This window comes from Silene latifolia, chromosome 11, assembly GCF_048544455.1.
Source record: "Silene latifolia isolate original U9 population chromosome 11, ASM4854445v1, whole genome shotgun sequence".
NCBI lineage: Eukaryota > Viridiplantae > Streptophyta > Magnoliopsida > Caryophyllales > Caryophyllaceae > Silene > Silene latifolia.
In genome coordinates, this window is record NC_133536.1 from 183,855,512 (window position 1) to 183,869,032 (window position 13,521).

Below are 13,521 nucleotides of genomic sequence, written 5' to 3' on the forward strand. Positions count from 1 at the left end.
TCCAATTTTGCGGATCGGGAGGCGGCACTACGGAATGTCATCATCGCGACGGTAAGCTCAGGTATTTAACTGAGCCAATACCGGTCAACCTAGGCCCAAATGCAGGAGTCAACGAGTCACTCGCTTATAGTGATTTCGTTATGGAAGCGGGTGCGATAAAGAACGTTCTCATCTTTGCAATGGAAACCAATTTGCAGAGACGCTTCATTGCCTAAGGTGCAAACAAGATTTTCACCACGCTCACTAACGAGTTCTCAAAGGCACCGAGAATCGTTACATATGAGCATACCTGTCACTTCTTTGATGCGAAACTCCAGAAGGGCCAACCGGTTGGCCCACACATTCTTCACATGATTGAGAATGTCGAGAAACTGGAGGCACTGAATTGTAAAATCAGTGAGAGCATTGTCATTGACCGAATGCTTCATTCTCTTCACGATGGTTTTGCCCTTTTCAGGGCGAACTACTATATGAATGACTTGAAAAGGAGTCCTCATGAGCTACACTCCCTTCTCGTACAGACCGAGAAGGATATGAAATTGAGTGGGAGCGTGAAGCAGGATGTTCTCACGATTTACAACAAAGGTAAAGGTAAGGGCAAGGCTCATGGCGACCTAGCTGTAGGTAAGCCAAAGTTTAAGAAGCCAGGAAACGGTAAGAGTGCGCCTGGTGAGACTAGTGGCTCACAGGGCAAGACAAAGAGCAAGGGCGGTGACATAGAGTGCCACCATTGTCACAAGACTGGACATTGGAGGAGGAACTGTCCCGTCTACCGTGAGGACATCAAGGCAGGCCGCGTCGTTCCTGTTGGTATGTCATCTTATATTCATATGATTGAGATTAACCATGCAAGTTTCGGAACTTGGGTACTAGATACTGGTTGTGGTTCTCATCTGTGTAATCATTTGCAGGGCCCAAAGAACATCATACCTCTCGAAAAAGGTGATGTGGACCTGCGAGTCGGGAATGGAGCACGAGTTGTCTTCTTGCCTCGAAGGGAACATATGTAATCCAACTCCCTAGTGGTTTTGAGTTATCTTTAAATAACTGTTACTATGTACCCAGTTTATCTAAGAATATTATTTCTGTTTCCGTACTTGCTAAAGACGGTTTTACTTTTTCAATAAAGGATAATAGTTGTATTTTCTCTTTTAATGAAATGATTTATGGCAAAGCAGTTTCCATGAATGGAATTTATATCTTAGATCAAACCACGGAAGTATTACACATGAATAATAAGAAATTAAAGGTTGGTGACAAAGATCAAACCTATCTATGGCATTGTCGAATGGGACACATAAATGAGAAACGCGTGAAGAAACTCGTCGATAATGGGACTATTCCCACATTCGGATTTTCTACATATGGCACGTGTGAATCATGTCTCATTGGCAAGATGACTCGAATTTCCTTCAAAGGTGTTGGAATGCGCGCTAGTGACCTATTAGGACTCATACATACGGACGTTTGTGGACTGATAAATAGTATTTTAGTCACTTTTTACCCCATATTTAATCATTTATTCCGACTCGATTTTGTATACTTAATCGACTTAATAGCACATTTATTTACAAATTTATAATAATTAGTCATATTATTATAATTAATAATTAATTGTATTTTTTATATAATATTAGTATCATAATTACTTTATTAATATTATGTATAGGTGAACGGGAAAGCAAGGGGAAGTAATGAGACGGGTTGAGACGGAATGAAATTGAGAAGTTGAGACTTGGAATACTCATTAAAGCAAAAGTCAAGGTTGCTCATTTGACCCTACCAAAGTCAACCCCACACCCTGCTTCATCATCAACAACACGCAACATCTGCATAAACCACGACCTTTTCCCGTATCGACATCTCAACCCGCATCAACAACAAATGACTCCAATCACCTTCACTTTCACCATTACCTGAATCAACACTCACCTCCATTAACGATAACAATCAAACCCGTCTCCTTCCATTTTCGCATCACCATCGTCATCAAGCAATCCTCCATCACCTTCATCCTGCAACCACTAGACCTCCGCCGCTTTCTTTGCATTTTCGACCTCCCTTCTTCACCAACACCAACACCAACTTCATTCAATCACTCCATCATCATCGTTCATCACCATTTTCATCAAACACCATCGGTGGAGACCGCCACAAACACACGCCGCAATCATCATCGTCATCACCTCCGTTCCTCTTACCTCGCAACTCGGCATCAACACCAACAGTTCGTCCCTCATCTGCTTCATCGTCATCATCCAATCAACAACGACAACTCCACCATCACCAAAGCACAATCAGATTCGAACTCGGAATCGAAACAAGTTATTCAGAAGCTTTGTGCTCCGTGCCGGTGCCTCGGCAGTCGACATCCTCAACCGGCAGAACGCACCCATTTCTCCTCCTTTTTTGTGAAGGTCTCGCTACCGGCATAGGCACCGGTAGCCGGCCTACCGGCATAACGCTCCCTTTCAACTACCTCGCATCATTTTTGTGATCTTCTACCGTGTGCCCCGGCGATCGTACCGTGAAACACACACCCCACTTGATTTCTGCTCTTTCTCAATGGCCTCGCTACCAGTGACACGGCCGGCGGCCGGTGGACCGGCAAAGAACCCCTGATCGTCCTTTTTCCTTATTTTGTCCTTTTTGTCTACTTTTTGTTCAAGTTTTTGGGAAGGCGTCATTTGTTTTGCTTCTTAGGATTATTATTATTATTATTACTTTAATATTATTATAATTATGAGTAGTAATTAGTATAAGGAGTATATAAAGACTACTTTAGACTACACTTACACACATTACACAATTACTACCTTAGAAATTAGACTAGTTCATCTTATTCTCTCTCAATATTGTAAAACCCTCATATTTCCTCTCTTATTTTCATTCAATAAAAAGTTGTTATCTTTCTTTAATTATTAGTTTAATTCTTCTTTTGTTCATTCAAGTTCTTCCCTTTTCATTAGTTTACAATTAGTAATTTTGGGTTGTATTTGGAGAATTGAAGAATCCTTCCATATTTCAATCCAAGTTCCTTTCTTTGCTATTGAGTGGGTATAATTTCTCTTCCTAATTTCATTTGTTTACATTTGTTTTTCTTTCAAGTTTAATCTTAATTGTTTATGTTAGATTGTTGTTATTCTCTCTCTCGTTCATCTTTTCTCTATTCACCATTGTTGTTTACAAGATTGAATCTTTGAATTTCTCATGTTAAAGATTGAGTCTTTGAGTTTATTGAGTTAAAGTTTGTGCCTTTAGTTTAATCTTCATTGTCTCTTGAATTAAATTGTCTTTCCTTATAATTTGTGTTGGATATTTGCATGATTAGTAGTAGAATTTATTCTCCCACCATGTTCATGATTAAAGAATCCATCTTTATTGTCTCCTTTGTCTTAAGAAACATGATTAGTGAGTAGTCTTCCACTAGGACTCGGTTTGACCCAATATGAGTAATTTCACTAATTGAATCTCATAAAGGCTAATTATTTGGGGAAATTGGCGAGGGTAGTTTAGAGGATTGATTTGGGTTTATGGATTGATTTTTGGGTAGTGTCGATTTATGACCCTTGTCCACCAACGAGAGTTGATTAGGTTGTGATTTGGATACCCGGAATTCGACCCTATTGCTAACCTAGGTTGAGACCGAAAGGGAGAACCGGGTAGGGCACCTCTAAATTAGCGTTTGAAATCGACCTCCGAGAGAAGGAGTGGGATGACCCGGAAATTGATGGGGGCTTATTGACCTTAGCAAATATTAGACTACCTTGGGAAAATGCATGTTTTTGAGGTAGTCGGGTGTTGAGTTAGGGATTCCGACCTTCGAACCCGAGAGGGGGGTTGGTGGGTAGTGCTAGTGTCCTACTTCGAACCCGAGAGGGGGGTCTTAGGCGAATTAGAGTCATCTCCTCCTTGCCCGTTTACCTAAACGATTAGCCTAGAGAATTAATTGAGTGAAGTTATGAATTGTTGTGGGAGAACCGAGTTCTAGGCTTTTTTATCATTTGATTTACAATTTATTCCTCTCTTACTCATTTATCATCTTTTGATAATTTGCATTTTATTTTATTTAGTTTAGTTATTTAGTTTAAAACCTCATCCAAATATTGCCGACTTAGCTAAGCACGAGAATTTAGACAATTAGTAATCACCCATGCTCCCTGTGGATTCGACCTCGACTACCCTACTACATTAGTTGAGTAATTTGTTTGATCGGGGGAGTGCGACAAACCCCGCTATCAAAATGGCGCCGTTGCCGGGGAGCATTGGCATGATATTAGTTGTTTTGTTCTAGTTTAGACTATGTCTTTCTTTGTTACTAATCCCTTTGTTGAGTAAGTGGAAGGTGTTTTAGAAGAACCGTGTAATCTTGAGTTCTTTGAGAATCCATTTGGAATTCCCGAAGAACCAACAATGGCCGCGGTTTCTATGAGGGATAATTTGGCTCCAAAGAAGGTGGTTAACCCAAGTATTGTCAAGCCACCTATTCAAGCCAATAACTTTGATGTGAAGGCTACTTTGTTGCAACTAGTCCAAGGAAACCAATTCGGAGGGGGAGCCACCGAAAACCCCAATGAACATCTTAATGAATTCTTGGATAGTTGTGACATGTTCAAAGCAAATGGAGTGTCGGAGGATGCCATCCGCCTTAGGCTCTTTCCTTATTCCTTGAGGGGGAGTGCTAAGGAATGGTTGAAGAGTTGTGAGCCCGATTCATTTAGAACTTGGAATGATGTCTCCAAGGCCTTCTTGAACAAGTATTTCCCACCACAAAGGACCGCAAGAATCAAGAGTGAGCTCCAAGGCTTCACCCAACATGATGATGAAACCCTTTACGAGGCATGGGAAAGGTATAAGGGACTCCAAAGGTTGTGTCCTCACCACGGGATCGGAGATGATGAGTTGATCAACAACTTTTATGAGGGGTTGAGCAATGAAATGAAAATGAACCTAGATTCCGGCTCGGGAAAGGGGGCATTAGACAAAATTGATCACAAGACGGATAAGGAGCTTATAGAAGAGATGGCATCCCGTACTTTTCATTGGAATAATGATCGCCATAAGAGGAAAGGGAAGTCCAATGTGGAATCAACAAACAATGTGGAAGTTAAGGGATTGATAGAGGAACTCAAGCAACAAGTTGCTTTGTTGAACTCAAGCAACACCTCTAGAAACTCTTCATCAAGTAGGTCTCAAGTGTATTGTTGTGAGATTTGTGGAGATCAAGGGCATCCACCAAATGAATGTCCTTTGATGATGGGAGAGGCAAATTGTATGGAGCAAGTGAATGGAGTGTGGGAATCAATTCCGGCTAGACAATCATTCAACAACAATCAATACCATCCCGGAATGAGAGCCCACCCAAATTTTTCCCATGACTCACAAAATGCCCAAAACCCCATTTTCCAACAAAATCCACAATTTACACCAAATTTCCAAGCCCAAAAGCAAAATCCCACCTTTCAACCAAGACCACCATTTCAACAAAATTCTCAACCCTTTCCACAATCCACCCAACCCAAATCAAACATGGAGCTCATGATGGAGCAATTGATGAATTCTCAAAACCAACTCGTAAACACTCAAACCCAATTCATCACTCATTCCAACCAAAAACAAGAGGAGACAACATCCTCTATCAACCAACTAAGGACTCAAATGCAAGCCTCCCAAAGAATGACGGATAATCAAATCTCTCAATTGGCTTCTCAAATAAGTCAATTTCAAGCCTCAAATGGAAAGTTTCCGGGTAAAACCGAGGAAAACCCAAAGACCATTAATGCTATACATTTGAGGAGTGGTAGGGAGTTAGAAGACCGAGTGTTCATAAAGAGTAAAAAGAGCCGCAAACCGGAAGTTGTGGTTGAACCACAAAAAGTGGTTGAAGATGATCTTGTGGAAGTTGTTGTAGAGACTCCCATGCTTGTTGATGAGTCCACCAAGGTTGTTGATGAATCCACCAAGGTTGTTGATGAACCCACCAAGGTTGTTGAGAAACCCAAGCAACAAGTCGTGAGACCATATGTGCCACCAATCCCTTTCCCTCAAAGGTTGGCAAGAGCAAAACTTGAGCAAAAGTATGGGAAATTCATGCACATGATGAAAGGTGTGAACATCACCATGCCTTTTATTGATGCCATCAAGGAGATACCCGCATATGGAAAATTCTTGAAGGAGTTGATTTCCAACAAAAATTCATTGGGTCCAAGTACCATGGTCAATTTATCACAAGAATGTAGTGCTATCCTATTGCACAAGATGCCACCAAAGCTTGAAGATCCGGGTAATTTTTCCATACCATGCACAATTGGGACCGTTCATATTGAGAGAGCCTTGTGTGACTTGGGGGCAAGCATTAGCCTCATGCCTCTCAATATCTTCAAGAAATTGAAGGGTTTTGAACTTTCACCTACAAGAGTATCTTTGCAACTTGCGGATAGATCGGTGAGGTATCCAAGTGGCCTTGTGGAAGATGTACCACTCAAAGTGGGAAAGCTTGTGATACCTTGCGACTTCTATGTGATGGATATTCCCGAGGATTCTAAAATTCCAATCATCCTAGGATGCCCTTGCCTTGCTACGGAGGGTGTCTTGATTGATGTGAAAAATGGCAAACTATCTCTTCAAGTTGGTGATGACAAGATAGAATTCTCCTTGGAAAACTCCATGAAATCTCCTTCTATGAGTGACTCTTGTTGTAGGGTGGATGTGTTGGAGGATTGTTTGAATGAGCATAATATTGAGCCTTCATATTTGGACCCATTGGAAGTTTGTCAAACCAAGGAGGGGGGAGGAGTTGATGATGTGTTGGGAGTTGATGTGAAGGAAGACTTGGGTGAAGATGACTCAAGAGAAGATGAATTTGAAGACCAAATTAATGATGAGATTGAATCATTCTTGAACTCTCCGGATTCATTTGTTCTAAGCTCTTTTGAAGGTGCAACTTGGTCGGATAATTCCTCAAGTGATTGGGAAGCTCAAATTGATGCCTTGGAGGCGGCTCTCAATGGAAATAGTTCGGGTGAAAAGGAGAGTCAAGAAAATTGGGATAAAAATGACAACACCATGAACCTCAATGTTGAGAAGTTGACTTCTCCACCTACTATTCCTTACCAATTTCCTTACCTTGGTGACCAACAAGAGAGTTGTCCAACAAGTGAAACTTATGAGATTCCGTTCCTCTTACCACCTAGCTACCATTTCAAGTTTAAGGGTTCTAACTATCAAAATGACCCAAAAAAGGGAGCCAAGGAGAGTAAGAGGAACCATGGGAAGAAGCGTTGGAAGAGAAGTCGGGTGCGGTTTGTTATAGCTTGGAGCTACCTATGCTTGTTTGAGGGTTTTGCTAAGGCTTTTGACCGATTACTCCGTACCTTGAGTGACATGGATCACGCTACTTGGAAATTCAAGCAACAAAATTTTGGATGAGAGGTTTGGTGGAGTCCCTTAAGAACCATCACATAGTATAAATTCTCTTCCTTTGCTTTATTTATTTATGTTTTGCTTGCATTTGCATTTAGTTTACTTAACCAAATAAGAGTTAATCTAAATTAGCTCTCTTTGCACTCATGTAGTGTAGTTTGCATTGTCCTTTTAATTTAGCATATAGAATAATTCATGCATTACATTCTTTAACCAAAAACCACTAAAAATTTGAAAAATCAAAAAATCTTCAAAAAACATGTATTTTATTTCGAAATTTCCTCCACACATTTATTTCCATTTGAAATATGTAAATAAATAAGTGTGGGGAGGAAATTCCATCATTTAAAAATACCAAAAACATGTTATTTATTTTCAAATATTAAAAAAAAAAATCAAAAACATGTTCTTACATTTTGGAAAATTCAAAAAATCAACAAAAATATGTTATTTATTCTTCCTATTCCCTCCCTATGCTTTGTTCCATTGAGGACAATGTAAATCTCAAGTGTGGGGAGGGAAATATCCACTTTGTGCATATTGTTTATATTTGTGTATATTTGCTTGTTAATTTGAGAAAAATACAAAATGCCTAAAAATTAAAAAATTTCAAAAATTTCAAAAATATTGCATTGTTTATATTATATTATATATATTGCATTTGTCCTAACCATTTTGATAGGCAACACATGAATCATCGGAGAAGACGCTTGGTAAAATTCTTCCAATTCTTTCTCCTTTATCCTTCCTTTACTTTTTGTATATAAGCATGGAGGAGGACGGGATATGTGATGTGGGTGTTCCTTTTGGGAACCGTTTTGGATGTGCTTGTATTGTTGGTGTGTTGTTAGGACTAGAACTTGTATGCATTTAGATTAGACATGAATATATGTGTTCACTCTTGCATTCACGTAGTTTGTTCATATGTTTAGTTGCATTTCATACACGTTGCATCTCGTATGTAAATAGTTGCATAGATGGTCTAAATGTGGAGGGTATATGTCGTCAATGATGATAATTGTTTTGCCCATGTCATTTCCCTCTTGATAGCTCGTGCCTTTTGATGACACATGTTAGAGTTTTTGCTTGCAAAAACCCGGAAGTCTAGCTTAACAACCAAGTAACGACCACCTTGTGAGACCGTATTAGGCCCGAGACTTGACCTTGGTCCGATATAGCTACTAAAATGTGAGGATAGAGCCTCCTTATGGCCGGTCCATCAAACCGGTCCCGTTTAGGTCATGAGAGTAGTTCTCCTTACGTGGTATGTCATGTCAAAACGCATAAGTATGGTGCTCATTCCTTACCGTAGAAGTGTCGGTGTGCATATTAAGACATATTTGTTCAAATAAAGTAACCTCACAATAGCCAAATAAGCTTTTGTTATGCCCTTGAGTCAATTGTTTCCTTTTGTTAACCCATTTTGAGCCTAAACCATATCGTTTCTATTGCACAAAACAACTACATCCCATAAACAACTCACCTTGGTTGAGTAGTTCGTCATTGTGGTGTATATTTGGGTTGAAATTTTGACTCTCCTTGAGGTGTATGATCTTAATACCACATGAGTGAAATGCAACTTTTGCTACTTTTGTCTAATAAGAGGTGAACAAGTCGTGAAAAATGCAAGAAAGAAAATCAAAAAGAAAAAAAATGAAAATGAAGAAGAAAATCAAATAGAAAAAGAGAAAAATGAAATGAAAAACAAAAAGAAAAGAATGTATATTTTTATCTCAAATAAAGGGTTGATGGATTTTCAATTGATCTTGTTTCGAAAAGAATTGAATGATTTTCGGAAGTGGCAATCCTTGCCAAGTTTTGTGGAAGAATTCATTTGCATGGGTCGAGTTTAGTGGATTGGTTAGATGTGACGACTACTTAACCGATAGCTCACATATCTTAAAAATGGTGCTTGCACCAACCCCTTTTCACCTAACCCAAGCCCCATTACAACCCGGTTGTCTCTCTTGCATGTGCATCATTTGACATTTCTCTTGCGGATATTGGATGGAGTACCATATTAGATTGCGGGCATGCTTCGCAAGTCGAGTTAAGAGAGTGATTTTGGCTACTTTTTGTCACAAAAATCACCCCGTTCTTTCATTTGAGTGACTAGTGAAACCCGTGAGAGTCGGTCTTTGGTCTCTTTTTGGTCAACGGTTTGATATGGAGTCGAATCTTGCGTATGTCGTGTCATTCTTGGGAGTATAGCGAAGTACTTCCCCTTACCCGCCTAGAATTTGTTTTTTTGGCACTCCGTGTTGTCAATATAGGGCGCTTGAGCTAGAATTAGGGAGTTGACACCTTGGTAAGACCCGGAGGCGACATCCTCCACTAATGACTCTCTTTGTTCGGTTTTTGAAAACAAAACGGCCGCTTAGATGAGGAAAGCGGTTTGATTTTTTGTGATGCATCATATATGTTGACTTGTGCTTAATTGAATGATTGCATCAAAATTTTCCGCAAGCCCCCACTTGCCTTGCGTTGGAGTGCATACCTCATTGTATTTCCATGTGAGTTGAAGGGACGGAGAAGGCCCGTTAATTGCCTCTCATCGGATGTTATTAGTTTAGCTAGTCTTTTATATTAAGGGTCTCAGTTTATTTAATGAGCTTACTCGAGGACGAGTAAGGTTTAAGTGTGGGGAGGTTTGATAAATAGTATTTTAGTCACTTTTTACCCCATATTTAATCATTTATTCCGACTCGATTTTGTATACTTAATCGACTTAATAGCTCATTTATTTACAAATTTATAATAATTAGTCATATTATTATAATTAATAATTAATTGTATTTTTTATATAATATTAGTATCATAATTACTTTATTAATATTATGTATAGGTGAACGGGAAAGCAAGGGGAAGTAATGAGACGGGTTGAGACGGAATGAAATTGAGAAGTTGAGACTTGGAATACTCATTAAAGCAAAAGTCAAGGTTGCTCATTTGACCCTACCAAAGTCAACCCCACACCCTGCTTCATCATCAACAACACGCAACATCTGCATAAACCACGACCTTTTCCTGTATCGACATCTCAACCTGCATCAACAACAGCGACTCCAATCACCTTCACTTTCACCATTACCTGAATCAACACTCACCTCCATTAACGATAACAATCAAACCCGTCTCCTTCCATTTTCGCATCACCATCGTCATCAAGCAATCCTCCATCACCTTCATCCTGCAACCACTAGACCTCCGCTGCTGCATTTTCGACCTCCCTTCTTCACCAACACCAACACCAACTTCATTCAATCACTCCATCATCATCGTTCATCACCATTTTCATCAAACACCATCAGTGGAGACCGCCACAAACACACGCTGCAATCATCGTCATCACCTCCGTTCCCTCTTACCTGCAACTCGGCATCAACACCAACAGTTCGTCCCTCATCTGCTTCATCGTCATCATCCAATCAACAACGACAACTCCACCATCACAAAAGCACAATCAGATTCGAACTCGGAATCGAAACAAGTTATTCAGAAGCTTTGTGCTCCGTGCCGGTGCCCCGGCAGTCGACATCCTCAACCGGCAGAACGCACCCATTTCTCCTCCTTTTTTGTGAAGGTCTCGCTACCGGCATAGGCACCGGTAGCCGGCCTACCGGCATAACGCTCCCTTTCAACTACCTCGCATCATTTTTGTGATCTTCTACCGGTGCCCCGGCGCGATCGACCGACCGCGTAACACACACCCCACTTGATTTCTGCTCTTTCTCAATGGCCTCGCTACCGGTGACACGGCCGGCGGCCGGTGGACCGGCAAAGAACCCCTGATCGTCCTTTTTCCTTATTTTGTCCTTTTTGTCTACTTTTTGTTCAAGTTTTTGGGAAGGCGTCATTTGTTTTGCTTCTTAGGATTATTATTATTATTATTATTACTTTAATATTATTATAATTATGAGTAGTAATTAGTATAAGGAGTATATAAAGACTACTTTAGACTACACTTACACACATTACACAATTACTACCTTAGAAATTAGACTAGTTCATCTTATTCTCTCTCAATATTGTAAAACCCTCATATTTCCTCTCTTATTTTCATTCAATAAAAAGTTGTTATCTTTCTTTAATTATTAGTTTAATTCTTCTTTTGTTCATTCAAGTTCTTCCCTTTTCATTAGTTTACAATTAGTAATTTTGGGTTGTATTTGGAGAATTGAAGAATCCTTCCATATTTCAATCCAAGTTCCTTTCTTTGCTATTGAGTGGGTATAATTTCTCTTCCTAATTTCATTTGTTTACATTTGTTTTTCTTTCAAGTTTAATCTTAATTGTTTATGTTAGATTGTTGTTATTCTCTCTCTCGTTCATCTTTTCTCTATTCACCATTGTTGTTTACAAGATTGAATCTTTGAATTTCTCATGTTAAAGATTGAGTCTTTGAGTTTATTGAGTTAAAGTTTGTGCCTTTAGTTTAATCTTCATTGTCTCTTGAATTAAATTGTCTTTCCTTATAATTTGTGTTGGATATTTGCATGATTAGTAGTAGAATTTATTCTCCCACCATGTTCATGATTAAAGAATCCATCTTTATTGTCTCCTTTGTCTTAAGAAACATGATTAGTGAGTAGTCTTCCACTAGGACTCGGTTTGACCCAATATGAGTAATTTCACTAATTGAATCTCATAAAGGCTAATTATTTGGGGAAATTGGCGAGGGTAGTTTAGAGGATTGATTTGGGTTTATGGATTGATTTTTGGGTAGTGTCGATTTATGACCCTTGTCCACCAACGAGAGTTGATTAGGTTGTGATTTGGATACCCGGAATTCGACCCTATTGCTAACCTAGGTTGAGACCGAAAGGGAGAACCGGGTAGGGCACCTCTAAATTAGCGTTTGAAATCGACCTCCGAGAGGAGGAGTGGGATGACCCGGAAATTGATGGGGGCTTATTGACCTTAGCAAATATTAGACTACCTTGGGAAAATGCATGTTTTTGAGGTAGTCGGGTGTTGAGTTAGGGATTCCGACCTTCGAACCCGAGAGGGGGGTTGGTGGGTAGTGCTAGTGTCCTACTTCGAACCCGAGAGGGGGGTCTTAGGCGAATTAGAGTCATCTCCTCCTTGCCCGTTTACCTAAACGATTAGCCTAGAGAATTAATTGAGTGAAGTTATGAATTGTTGTGGGAGAACCGAGTTCTAGGCTTTTTTATCATTTGATTTACAATTTATTCCTCTCTTACTCATTTATCATCTTTTGATAATTTGCATTTTATTTTATTTAGTTTAGTTATTTAGTTTAAAACCTCATCCAAATATTGCCGACTTAGCTAAGCACGAGAATTTAGACAATTAGTAATCACCCATGCTCCCTGTGGATTCGACCTCGACTACCCTACTACATTAGTTGAGTAATTTGTTTGATCGGGGGAGTTCGACAAACCCCGCTATCATGGACCTATGTCAATTACCGCTAGAGATGGCTATAGATATTTTATCACTTTCACGGACGACTTGAGTAGATACGGATATGTCTACTTAATGAAGCATAAAAGTGAGTCCTTTGAGAAATTCAAAGAATACCAGAATAGGGTACAGAACCAACTGGGTAGAAAGATTAAAGCAGTCCGTTCAGATCGGGGTGGCGAATATCTTTCAAATGAGTTTGATCAACACCTGAAAGACTCGTGGAATCGTTTTGCGATTAACTCCACCGAACACCTCAATTGAATGGTGTGTCCGAACGGAGAAATCGAACCTTACTTGATATGGTTCGATCCATGATGAGTCACACAAGAGTGCCCGAATCATTATGGGGTTATGCTCTTTTGTCGGCCGCTCTTATACTTAACCGAAGTCCGTCTAAAGTCACGACAAGACTCCATATGAAATGTGGAAGGGAACGGTCCCTAACTTGTCCTTTATTCGGGTTTGGGGCTGCGAGGCTTATGTCAAGTGGAGACACGAGGATAAGCTCGGCCCGCGATCGGTCAAGACATACTTTATAGGTTATCCAAAAGGAACATTTGGTCATTACTTCTATTCGCCAACCGAACATCGAGTTTTTGTTGCGGCTAGTGCGACGTTCTTAGAGAAAGAATTTCTCGAGAATAAGTCGAGTAATAGAACCTTCGAGCT

The 13,521-nt window shown here is 39.8% G+C and overlaps 1 non-coding gene across 1 annotated transcript; it reads right to left on the reverse strand.

Annotated features, from left to right (window-relative positions):
• Positions 1 to 4,782: 4,782 nt before the first annotated feature.
• LOC141615800 (small nucleolar RNA R71) lies at positions 4,783 to 4,889 on the reverse strand. The gene has a single exon (XR_012530196.1). It is a non-coding gene; the product is annotated as a small nucleolar RNA R71 (small nucleolar RNA).
• Positions 4,890 to 13,521: the final 8,632 nt, after the last annotated feature.